This window comes from Strongylocentrotus purpuratus, unplaced genomic scaffold, assembly GCF_000002235.5.
Source record: "Strongylocentrotus purpuratus isolate Spur 01 unplaced genomic scaffold, Spur_5.0 spur5_scaffold_17, whole genome shotgun sequence".
Taxonomy (NCBI): Eukaryota; Metazoa; Echinodermata; class Echinoidea; order Camarodonta; family Strongylocentrotidae; genus Strongylocentrotus; species Strongylocentrotus purpuratus.
This window is the reverse complement of record NW_022145602.1, coordinates 25,187,762-25,201,377: the sequence shown is the minus strand read 5'-3', so window position 1 is coordinate 25,201,377 and position 13,616 is coordinate 25,187,762. Positions and strand designations below refer to the sequence as shown.

The 13,616-nt window shown below is 34.8% G+C and overlaps 1 long non-coding RNA gene across 2 annotated transcripts; it reads right to left on the bottom strand.

The window, feature by feature from the left end:
- Nucleotides 1-9,648: 9,648 nt before the first annotated feature.
- On the bottom strand, nt 9,649-12,353 carry LOC115924957. Of its 2 annotated transcripts, none has more exons than XR_004064507.1 (3): nt 12,252-12,353; nt 11,310-11,464; nt 9,649-10,816 (listed from the first exon to the last, which is right to left on the bottom strand). It is a non-coding gene; the product is annotated as an uncharacterized LOC115924957 (long non-coding RNA). The 2 variants fall into 2 exon arrangements; XR_004064506.1 differs by having other exon boundaries at nt 11,310-11,436; nt 12,252-12,351.
- Between the last annotated feature and the right edge of the window lie 1,263 nt (nt 12,354-13,616).

Here is a 13,616-nt window from a genome sequence, read left to right as displayed (position 1 = left end):
ATGTATATTTGTGAAAACTTGTGTATTTTACTGATTTCACAGCCAGCCTTTCGGGAATTAGGGCTTGATAATTAACGTAATCCTGCGTATTCAAAAGACAAAACGAGCCATTCGAACGAAATAAGCCTTCTTTATCATGTTTGTCGAATTTAAAATTATTTCATCCATGATAATTATTTCCTTCTATGTCACTTTTTACTAGTGGCCTTACATGTACTTGCCTGTCTGAATATCAAGACGAATGTGTGGGTGTCGGTGTGTATCATACGTGATATATGTCGATTTTCAGGTATTCCCAGGTATTCAACATAATTAAGAAAGATGAAAGCAAAACTCCTAAAATAATGCATGAGTTGGCACATATATATAAGCACACTGTTAAAAACAATAATGAATATTCAAATCATGTCGAAAATATACAGCCCGCATGCCAAAGGGAATTGAACCTATTAGTTATTTAAATAACGAAAATATCACCAAAGCTAATCATACAAAATTATATTTAGAAATCCTATTCCGAGCCAAACAAGGGAGAACAGATAAGATATTGGTGTCCAAATAAGTGTCATATTCTTGTGTCAACCATCGCAAGAAAATATGACAACCTAGACTTGAAACGTTCTAATGTTATTATAGTTCTATCTCAAAATATGATATTTTTCCACAGAAAAGGTCTAGCCGTCGGGAAAGCCGTTTCCCCGCAGCTTGCTCTGATTGTGGGGATCTAAAAAATAAAAAAAAAATCCTATAGAAATCAAACACACTTTAAATGCCAAAATTCTAAGAATGGCTTTATCTCATGTGTAGTTGAACATCATTTTTATCTATATTTCAGTAGCATATACATTGACATGAACATAAGTGTTATGGGTAGTACTTTTAACATCCATTAACTGTTTTGATAATTATGTATTGGAGACAAATACGTAGTCTCTGATTTCCCATGACTGGTATTGGCAACATCGTGAAATCGCTTTCTGGTTGAATATTTCAGCCTGGGCAAGAATTTAAGCATACGGATTTAAGCAATCGCTTTAGTTTGGTGCTTTGCTTGACAATCGACAATCAAGGGGCAATAAATCGCGTTTTCAGGCATACGGCACATTGTATTAGCGTAAGATGTAATTTTGTTAAGGTAATGTAGATGGTAATGTAGAAATGTAACGGTAAGTAACCGCAAAAACAACCCATGCGCGGTTTGCTAACGTGTAAATAAACTGGATGCCACAAAGGTCCTGCCCATATTCAGTGAGCTCTGTGATGTAAGATACAAAATAGAAGCATATTACACGTCATCATTTTTTGAAATAACGCATTATTCACCGCGTCAAATCGGAAGGATGTTTCATGCAACGTAGTATGATCAGAGTTTGCTAATAAAGTTTTAATTAATTCATATGAAAAGCCATATGTAATGCGCAAAACTACTAACGTCTTTCGAATGGATTGTTGAGTTTCTTGCGAGTTGAAAATATAATTTCTAAATATCATATTTATTTTCCGCCTTTACTTTGCCATTAAACAATATTTACAGCATTTTTTTGTGATGGAAATTCATTTTACATGGGTCTTTTTTTCATATCCCCTGTTAGCAATGCACTATTGTGCAGTTATATGGTCATCATAGAGATATGGCCTATTTGGAATTGCATTGGAATAGTGGTAAATTCACTTGTCTGTCCTACAACCAAAAAAAGATTTCGTCCCCTCTTCGATAATCACCTGCAAGTTCAGGATTATATAGGAAAAGAATATTTTGTTTGTGGGGGTCCTCTTACCGAGCTGCTTTATTTCACAAATTTCATATTTTATATATATTTACAGGCATCAATTTACATGTTAACATAATACAAAAAGACAAAAGTAATCAAATAAATGGTTATACCCTTAACATTTTTTGAAAATTTTCTTTGTGCTTCGTCAGTAAAAAAAAACTTTGCTCATTTGCTTTATAATATCGTACTTTTAATTTGAAATTAATGAACATACTTTTATTATTGTACTCTTTACCATCATACCGACGTTTGATATACATTATGTATATTATGTATTGACCTAAACTTAACATGAAATGTATCACAAACTTTCTTTTTTGTTTCGATTAAATAACCTATAACTAATGCTCTCTAATTAATATTTATTTGTTTTATGAAAGTTGTTATAAAATAAATTTTTCATTATTTTGTTCCCAAAAAACTCGAACCTTGTTACATTTTATTAGACATTAAAATGTGTTTCTTTTTATTTATCTATATATGTTTTGATGGAAATATTTGTGCAATACTTTAAATTTAACTTGCTTTATCCTTTATTTATATATGAAATTGTATTTTAAGTACATAATATATATAATATTCTATGATTGATAGGAAAATACCGTTGTTTTATGTCGAAATGATTGGTGCTGGACTCTGGTTGATAAAAGATAATTGGGATCGAAGTTCCCGATTGAAAAGAATATCTTATGACATAATCAATATATTGTTTTCAATTAAACACTGTTGTTCTAATTCAAAGTTTGGAAGACATTTTGACTGTAAATGGAGTATTCAAAAGTGTGGCAGAAATAATAGCTTTATTGAAATTTATAAATACCAAAACATCTGCAATAATTGATTATGCAAAATGACGTCAAGCCATACCTAAAATTTGGCTTTCCTTCTGGTAAAAAGCAAGATGTATCACCGCTAACTATTCCCAAAATTAATAGGTAAAGATGTAAAGAGCTTAAGTGATATATCACGCAAAGATATTTGTATAACCATCTGATACAGCAAGAAGGGGTAAATACACGATGTTCTTTCTTCTTGGAAAAAATATTTTAAGGATGACTACAAGATGGAAGATATGTTTTGAACGGAATTTATTACAAGTAAAAGAAAACAAATTAAGAGAATTTAATTTTAAAGTGTTTTATAACTTATTGCCTGTGAAAAGAAATGTACGTTAATGGAGAATGAGTAATGATGCAAAATGCAAAACTTGTCAGGTAGATGAAGATATGATACATGTCTTGGTCACGTGTAAATTAAATAAATCTCAAATTGTTAGTACGTAGTTATGGGAGCCATTCCTCTGTATATGGAGTTAAAATGCAATGTTTTGCCATTTGTGTTAGCTTATTAACGAATGATCTGTCAAATGACAGGATTATTGACACCCAACAGTAAAACACTGTAGATTCCTGTCGACATTTTCCTGTGATATTTTGCGAGATGTTCATATTTCAAATATAATATTGTGTATAAAGTAGATTAATGCTATGCTGTTTATTAGGCATCAGTTATATTATATGATATACCTTCCGGATAAGATGCATTTGAAGAGTGATTATGTTAGGTGTTTGATGTTTACTTTAGTTTTTTTGTTCTTAGTGCATTAAAAAGGCACTCGAGTCGACTATGTTCCATAGGCGACAACATCTGCAAATGAATGACGGACGCGTCAGGAGCCTCCGGTAAACGTTGAGAGGACTTCACTCGAAAGAGTTATCGTAGGTAAAAATGAAGAAAACAAAACATAACAAAACAACTCCAAAACCGATAAAGACGAAATACAGAAGAAAAAAAAATTCTCCTCGTGAGGGCAGACAAAACGTATTCGTGAATCACCCCCAAAGATTTAAGGAGAGGTAATTCTAAATTGCACAAGGTTGGACAAGCTCCAAGTTTGAAAGATATATGGATATTTGGGGTCATTTGTACATGTGTTATCTAAGACCGGCCTTGTGAAGGCGAGTGTCGCTTCTTCATAGTATGGTGGGTTTCAACGAAATGGCATTTATATATTATTCTATAATCATTAACTAACTCTTCGTAAATCTTTGCAGCGTTCAATAAATATACGATTGGATTTGAGATGACTAAACTGTTTCCATAGCAATAATCACTTACAGCTGTTAACAAAAATACTAAAGGGTTGTTATGGAGCTGATCAAATACGTAATGCGCAATTTTGTAAAGCCTTAGCGTTGCACTGAGCAGTGCTTTCTTGCGAAAAAGAAGTCAACGTGCAAATTGACACTAGACATTAGTCTTTTTGTATTTTCGCGTAATTTTCTCTTATTTTGTTTTTTCTAATTCTTTTCCCTTTTTACTTGTTACTAGCACATCGTTACAGCCTCGGAATCTAAATTTCTGCGTAATGCGGTATTTCGTAAACCATTTAGTAAAATGGTAAAATTGCAATAGTGAAATCTTTGCATATAAATTTCCTGTATAAAATTTGGTTGAAAATACGTGAATTCTAAAATGTTACTTTGAAGCATTTGAGGCAAATATCGAAATAATAAATGTTGTTAACCCGAATTGATGAAATGTGTATGTCGGAGTAATCCTATACTTAACGTGAATTTTGTTAAGTATTGTGTTTTCGATATTTATTTAAGAGTTCGAGTCATGTGTTTTGGTTGTTATTTCTGTCAAGAGTATTTTCTCCCAAAACGGCGGGAGGATATCCCCCTCCCCAAATGTTGTTTTTAGGGGATACTCCAACCCAGATTATTTTCTTTCAGTGCCCCCCCCCCCCCCTAAAAAAAACTTGAAGCAAGTGGTGATTACAGGCTCCAACCCATTTTGGAACTCAGGTTATCAAGAATGCAACGTTTAGAGTGTTTTAGAATATTTAAAAAAGGAAAATGTCGGTCGGCAGTAACGTTTCCTCGTATAATAGTTATTAATCGTACAAGTAAATCGGTCATCCCCCTTCCCTCCCCCCCCACCCCCCCCCCCAAAAAAAAACCCAAATCGTTATATTTTGTCATTAAACAAAAAAAATGTCTCTGCCAAATAAATGGCCCCACAACATAGCTATGCTTCGCATCAGGAAAAGCAAACAGGGGACCTATGATGTTACCAAGATCGGCGATCGGGCAGTTCTTTGTTGTATGCTACACTGCTCCTGTGAAAGAAATCATCGTTGCCCATTTTTTCTCAAGTATCATGCATGCAGATGATACACAATATCACAATATAACCAACAAAAAGTGATCAAATGATCACAAATCTTGAACTTTGTCTCCAGAGATGAACACCTGTCCTCAAAGATCTTCACTGGGGATTGCCAAGGCAGTACCGGGTCCGCTACAATTTGATCATCACCATCTTCAAAGCTCTCCATGGCATCTGTCTAAACTACATTTTAGAAGTTCTTATAAATTACAACCCACCGAGTCGTCTACGGTCATCTTCAAAACACCTTCCCAGCATCTATCCTGGAGCAACAAAGGCCTATGGTGACAGATCAATGGCTTTTCGAACCAGCGATAGGTGATATGTTTTTTTTGCAGTTATTATCCCAAAGCATGAAACTCCTTACCCACTATAATAAAGAAATGCCGCACTCTCACATCTTTCTACCAGTGTCTTCAAACACATCGTTTCTAATTTCTTATAATATTCACCTCTGTTTTAATCAATGTATGTATGTTTAAGCATTGTATGATAATGTTATCTCTCTTTGTCTCTTTGTATTTCTTGTTTATGCACATTGTATATAATGAAGGGGCGCTTTATGAAACTAATAGTATTATTAGTATTACTTTATGTGTAGGTATCGGCCTGTGAAGGCACATATTAATGCTCTCTTGTTTCGAATACGATTTTTGATTTTAATTCGTTGTTTTAATTGAGGCATAAACTACATACAAGAACTCTTTGAAGAAGGACATTATTTTCCGTTTAACGACATATTAGTACGCCATGAAACAAGCTTTTTTTTTTTATAATATTAAGCTGAAGAACGCTATTCTAAAGATTCGTTCTAATTATTTAACAGACGGATACTCTTCACCAGGGAATCAAGTTCACCCTCTTGAAATTTCTTATTTTAGATTTAGAAGTTTTCTACAGTTTTGCAGTCTGATATCTTTTACACCTACATTTACTAACAGTCTCTTTTTTTCGGGAAATATGCTTAATAGAGACATTGATTGGTCTTCCGAGTTCGTATAGAAGGTAACATCGTTTTAAAGTGCAGTACAATAACTACCTGTCAGAAATAAATTTTACAAATCAGGTTTAGTAGACGACAGATAATTCACCCAGTGCCAGCTAATAGACGACAAAGTACATGTGTGTATTGAGCGCGAATAGAGGGGGGAAACAAACGTTATGCATAACAAATTGTGATTCATATCCTTTTTATATTGATTTTGCATAGATATTGTGTGTTTTTTTGTGGTGTAAATACAAAGTACTAGTCTCCCGGAATAAGAATTGTTTTAATGAAAATAAAGTTTTTAACTAATATACATATTTTAAAGAGAATATAACCAAAGATATAACTTATAATAACTTCAATTTCAAGATTCATGCATACACATGGTTAGAATAGACTGATTAAGCAAACTTACATTTATTTAATTTTCTTGTATTATGTTTCATTTAATTTTAGTTCACTTTTTTACCCTATTTGCCTCCTTCACAGAAGCTGATTTCGAATGCATCATGTTTTCGGATTGTCCTCGATAAGTTGGGAACCATTTAACGGATATTACAGAATCTAAGATAGGGTAAATTTGGGCATGCACGGTTAAACTAATTATAATTTGGGTTGAAGGAGTCAAGGATCAATGCCCACCCAGGTCGAAAATCCCATAGAAACCAGTAGAGAAAACCAGTACAGATTTCTAACGGTTTCTAGTGGTCAATTCTCTACTGGTTTCAATATGGAAAGTGGCGCTTTTTCCATTAGAAACCAGTAGAAAAAAATCGTACTGGAACCAGCAGAAGACCAGTAGAAGACCATTAGCAAAACCTAATGGCACCATTAGGAGACCAGTAGGAATCCCAACTGGAACCATTAGGAGACCAGTAGGAAACAAGTACAAATCCCCACTGGAACCAGTAGGGGACCAGTAGAAATCGATATAAAAACCATTAGAAGACCAGTAGAAAAGAAGTGCTGGAACCATTAGACAAGTAAAAAAGAAGTCATGGAACCATTAGGAGACCAGTAGGAATCCATACAGAAACCATTCGGATACCAGTAGAAAACCCCAATGGAACCATTTGGAGACCAGTAGGAATCCCAACTGGAACCATTAGGAGACCAGTAGGAATCCATACAAAAAACATTAGGATACCAGTAGAAGACCAGTAGAAAACCCTAATGGAACCATTAGGAGACCAGTAGGAATCCCAACTGGAACCATTAGGAGACCAGTAGGAATCCATACAGAAACCATTAGGATACCAGTAGAAGACCAGTAGAAAACCCTAATGGAACCGTTAGGAGACCATTAGGAATCCAAACTGGAACCATTAGAAGACCAGTAGGAATCCATACAGAAACCATTAGGATACCAGTAGAAGACCAGTGGAAAACCATTATGGAACCATTAGGAGACCAGTAGGAATCCCAACTGGAACCATTAGGAGACCAGTAGAAAACAAGTATGAATCCCCTATGGAACCAGTAGGAGACCAGTAGAACACAAGTAGGAATCCTCAATTGAACCACAGCATTGGTTACATTACATGGTTGACATTTTTTTGATCAGTTTAAATTCTACTACATCAATGCACTTCCAACACAGTACTCCTCACAAAATCTGCCAGCCCTTGTTTTTTTTTTTTTGTACTTTAAAAGGGCATGCTGGTCTGCAAAGTAGACACGAAAATGACAGGAGCTGGCATGAAGTTTGCTTCCAACACAATTAACTATTTTCTCGAGGTTCAGCCATTTCTCTCGCAAACGTCTGTTAACAAAAGATATCACAATCATGTTGGTTCATCTTTATCATATTTAACACTTAACAGTGTATCCTTTAATTATCTGTCAGAATATCATACATCATATAGTGATTACAATGACATGAACGTTTAAAAGCAAAGTTAACAGCTTAAATGAAAAAGGATTTTTTTTTTTACACATTTCAACAACAAAAGAAGAAATATAAACAAAAACAATGTTAAATTGGCTAATTATTGTCTAGAAATTATGGCCAGTTTTAACAAAGAGAAATCAATCTTGAAAATTTGGAGTAGATGTTTAAAAGAGTAGGTTTGGCAATTTGCAATAGTTATCTTACGGTAGCCATCATGAGTAGAAACAATGAGAAATAGTTTTTGCTGAGAAATTTCGTTAGTAATTTTCCACCATGGAGAATAAGTTCATTTGCACAAATTTAAGTACTTCATTCATGTATATTAAATAGAGAATAATTCACAAATGATTACGCAAAGCATGATTTTGACCTGTAGATTGTCATAGTACATGTAAAAGATTGATATGAAGTTGCAGCAATTGGAAATGTAATATTGTGTACTACATAATATAAGCCTACTACATTCACAAGCAAAACAAATTCATTTACGGTCTTACTATTTTGACAAGTGCTGTGATATGCTGTTCATCAATAAATGTAACTTGATAGTACAGTGTATTATGACAAATTATGACAAATCGATAAACAAATGAAATATGGTCCATATTTAAGAAGGGTTTGAATTTAAAAATGAAATAGATTTCATAATTACGAAAAATATAAATGGTGCATAATTCTGGAATTGAAAAAGGGGCGTTAATAACGATATTGAAATAGGGTTCATAATTCGGCAAATGAAATGGTATTATTTTGAATATGAAATAGGATTCATTATATTGACGGTTCGTAATTCCAAAAAGGATAAAGGGTTCTATTAGCATTTTCAGAATAATAAACTTTTGGAAGTATATTGAGCCCTATTTAATTTTCTGAATTATGAACCATATTTCATTTTTGGAATTACGAATCCTAGTTCATTTTCAGAATTAGGAATCCTACTTCATTTGTAGAATTATGAACCCTTTAGAATTTATAAAATTATGAACCCTCAGAAAACGACATAACAGTTCAAAGATTTCCTATCCATATGAATACATGTACTGTACGTAGGTCATTTTCGTATTGTAATCAAATTTAATGAATACGGTATTTCCTTGTGCCTCATTACCAATTATTAAATTCACCTGTTACGAATAAATGTATTTAAATAGTCAGAATACAAATTGAATACATTACGTGTTGCTAGTACTATAGGTAGGACAAACATTATGTCTTGCCCTACCTAACAACACATAATGTTTGCATATCGCATTCTGACTATTGAAATACAATTATTCTTAATAGGTGAAAGAGATAATTTGTACCGCGGCACTTTGATTTGATTTATAACGAAAATGGCCTAATCACATTATGTTACATAGGGCTTACCCTTTACACTTTTTAAAGGGAAATCCAACCTTAACAGACAACTATACTTTTAAAAAATAGCAAATTAAATCTGACAGAAAATAAGGTGGTTACGGATTGTTGAAAGCTGTAATCACTAAACCTAAGGGCATTTTAAATTGGCTGAATCGGTAATGTCACTAAAAGCCTGTTCACACCGCAATGAGATAGCGCGGTCTATCGTAGCACCCCCTTTTTTCTAGCGCGCGCTAGACCGCGCTATCTCTCGTGGACCACCCTCAAGAGGTGCTCCAGTGGCACGCCGTTTTGGCTCGCCGTGGCTCGCTGTTGGGCGGACCGAAACGACGTTGTACCTTCCAAACCGCAGAGATAGCGCGGTCTAGCGCGCGCTATCTCTGCCGGTGTGAACAGCCTCTATGACGAGCTGCTGGACTACTTTCCCATTTATTTCAACACACAAAATGATTTAAATATTTTTTTTCTTCAAAATGTATGATCCACGAGTGGCTTTTCTATGTAGAGGACTTGTAATAATGTGCTATTCATAATATATTTTGAGTAGTTCTCAAAGGGAGAAGGCACTTAAAATAAAAAGAGAATTTATTATATTTCATTAACAAATGGGAGAGTTGTCCCATGACTACAGGTGTAATAATAATAATAATAGTGGGTTCTTGTGTAGCGCTCATGTCAGTCAGATTTGACCCTCCTGGCGCTCCCGATTATTACCCTGGCTTTAGCACGGCTGCCATACGGCGCTCTAGCATTTCATTGAGATATGCATGGATTTAGTGATCTCATATTTATATATTATCACAACTCCCTTTATATTGGCCCGATTTATTTCAAACTTTCGCCTTTCTATTTCTCTTATTTTTCAGCTTCCATTTCAACGAACTTATTACAAGGGTTGGATTGTCTTTTAAGGCTCGTTCAGATATGATGCTGGAGTTGACATAAGGTTCTATATGCTTTACATTTCTATATATTATAATACAGAGATCACTGAATATGCGCAGTCCAAAATATACAAAAACATGTAGGTCCTTTGTTACCGTTCACTTTAAACATAAAACAAAACTGCAGCATTTTTGGAATTTTTTGGGCGGTTCACGTGCCATACCTGAATAAAGTCTTAAGTGCTTAAGATTGGAATCAATTTGTATTGCATCTACCTCATTCAATTTTTCTCTATTACCAACTTATATAATTTGCCACAGGTTTTAGGAATTGACATTGTGATATGAAGGGGGTGGGGTCGAGTATGAGACTGATCTACTACATAGCATTATGAAACAGGTCTACTTCATAAATAGTAATAACAAATTTACGCAAATACCAAGATCTTTTACCCAAAGGGTTAATATGTATGTTTGTAAACCCTGTAATTCATTAAAATGGCAAGTGACATGGATGGGCATCTCAGTTCTACATTTAAGCTATTCAGGTTCGTGGCTATAACTCATCCCCCCATCTCTCTCTCTTTATCTCTATAATGAAGGGGAAAGTAACCTGTGTGTGTGTGTAGACCTCATTTTGGAAATATTCCTCTGCAGCTTGGACTCATGGTTTAGATTTTGGGTGGAATCTCCTGTATAATGCAAGTGCTGCTTGATCCAGGGTACATACACGCAAAGAATTCTAATGCATGAATATAGAGCAAAAAGAAAGGAAAACAAGTTAAGAAAAACTTTTATCCATTTTAAAACCAGAATGTAAACAATGAATTAAATAATGAATTCTGTCAGAAAAGTGCAGTTTCAAAGATTTATCAGAAATAAAAATAATCTCTCATTGCTCACAAACATAATATAAAACATACCTTTGTATTTTAAACATTTGTTGTCAATGCAAACGTGAATCAGGATTTTTTTGCAAATAATTATCAATACAATCTAGTTTGCTGATGAAAGTAGAATCAAAGCTCTATTGCTAAGGAGGGAAAAGAACACTGTTTGAAACTCACAAAATATGGTCGGTTATTGCAATATACCTGCAGGTTTTAGTGATCTAAAATTAATTGAATTTTATATATTTGAAACTTAGGAAAAATAAGCATTTCGAATCAGTGTCATGATCAGGGAAAAATTAAAAATATATGTACAGAAATAATACAAGTACATCTACAAATTACCGAAAATGGCTTCAACTGTGTCACGAGGCTGCTGAATGCTGATCCAGGAGGTTGAGAGAAAGTAGCATTTTCTGCATGGTCTCACGTCAATATAGGCCTACTGTGTCCACAATATGCTTTGAATCCACTGTTCGGCAAAAAATGTCAAAAGATGCCTACAATTAATAACAACAAAAATAAAGTTAAAACAAATTGAACGGTTGATGCATGTGCAACACACATACATGTAGGCCTACTACAAAATTATTTGTACAGCCTGCGGGGGAGGAATTTTGTTTACCATTTACGGGTCTAGCTGTTATTATTTCCAGATGAGGGCTTCTGTTTATATTGTGCGAAACTGCGAACACACCATAAAGTGATTAAAGCCCCCTTCCCCGCTTGTCTTGAAATTAGGGTGCGTTGCAGAAACGGAGTACCGCCTTAACGCACTCTTTCGGGATAAGCGCGGGGGTGGGGCGGCTTGTCTGATTATCAAGATATTTATGATTGGAATTCAAAATTTCAAAAAACGTTTTCCCCAATGGTTTTATAACACTACAGTCTATTGGGGAAAATGAGTATGGTAAAACCGGTCACTCAAAAGTCAAAGATTTTTACTTTTTGAGGCACTTCATCAAGTTCATGATCATTTTGAAGCGCAATTTTGTTAGGGCTTCAATATTACACCATATCACTGACACTGATAATACGTAGGGCCATGCATCATAGATTTAACATTGTTAAACGATGCCTTTAAAGCCATGTGTAGGTGAATGCACAAACTTGCATCAAGAGCTAACATAAAAATACATGGATGGGACAATACAATACATTTCTCATCTTTGCGGCAGGCGTTGAAAGCACTCCTAGTAGACACGATCATACATTAATTACTATGTTTCAAAACAGAAAACAGTTACTGCACATATTGCAAATAAATTAGGTAAATCTAAGACTTACCCATATTGAAGAATAGCAGGGGAAAACAAAGTAATAACAAGATTTTGTCTCTCTGCTCTGGCTCCTGTAGCTGTTCAGGATAGGAATGGCTGTCTTGTGTGTGTGTCACATAAGGCATGGTCTGGCTGGGTACACGCACACACTGCATGCACTGATTACATGTGCACACACACACACACACACAGTGTTAGTGTAGCCCAGAGAGATGCCAGCTGTGTAGCCGTTTAAAAAAGGCGGCAGTCGCATTTTGGGGTTTTGGGGCTTGTATAGTCTTGATCAATATTGCAGACCTTACAGGGCATATGTCAAGATGTTGCACAATCTGTAAAATAAAACTATTAATATAATGACTAATGACATTTTAGAGTTTTTCATCCCTGTTTGGGGTTTTTTAAATAAATAAAGTCAGACTGATTCAGAGGCGGCGCTAGATCTTACTGATTTCTATTTGTTTCAACTGGTTTTCAAATCCATTGACATATGGGCTCGATCTGCTGGTTTGTAAAGGTTTCTAATGGTAATTGACTTAAGATTTTTACACCCATGTTCAAACCATTAGAATCTACTGGTTTCTATCGGATTCTAGTGGTCTTCAAAACCATTAGGCTCTACTGGTTTTGTAAAGGTGTCTAATGGTTTGACTTAAGATTTGTGCATCCATGTTCAAACCATTAGATCTTACTGGTTTTTATTGGTTTCTACTGGTCTTCAAACCATTACAGTCTACTGGTTTGTTAAGGTTTCTAATGGTTTGACTTAGGATTTTTACACCCATGTTAAAACCATTAGATTCTTCTGGTTTCTATCGGACTCTAGTGGTCTGCAAAACCATTAGGCTCTACTGGTTTTGTAAAGGTGTCTAATGGTTTGACTTATGATTTTTACACCCATGTTAAAACCATTAGATTCTTCTGGTTTCTATCGGATTCTAGTGGTCTTCAAAACCATTAGGCTCTACTGGTTTTGTAAAGGTGTCTAATGGTTTGACTTAGGATTTTTACACCCATGTTAAAACCATTAGATTCTTCTGGTTTCTATCGGATTCTAGTGGTCTTCAAAACCATTAGGCTCTACTGGTTTGTTAAGGTTTCTAATGGTTTGACTTAGGATTTTTACACCCATGTTAAAACCATTAGATTCTTCTGGTTTCTATCGGATTCTAGTGGTCTTCAAAACCATTAGGCTCCACTGGTTTTGTAAAGGTGTCTAATGGTTTGACTTATAGATTTGTGCATCCATGTTCAAACCATTAGATCTTACTGGTTTCTATTGGTTTCTTCTGGTCTTCAAACCATTATAGGCTCTACTGGTTTGTTAAGGTTTCTAATGGTTTGACTTAGGATTTTTACACCCATGTTAAAACCA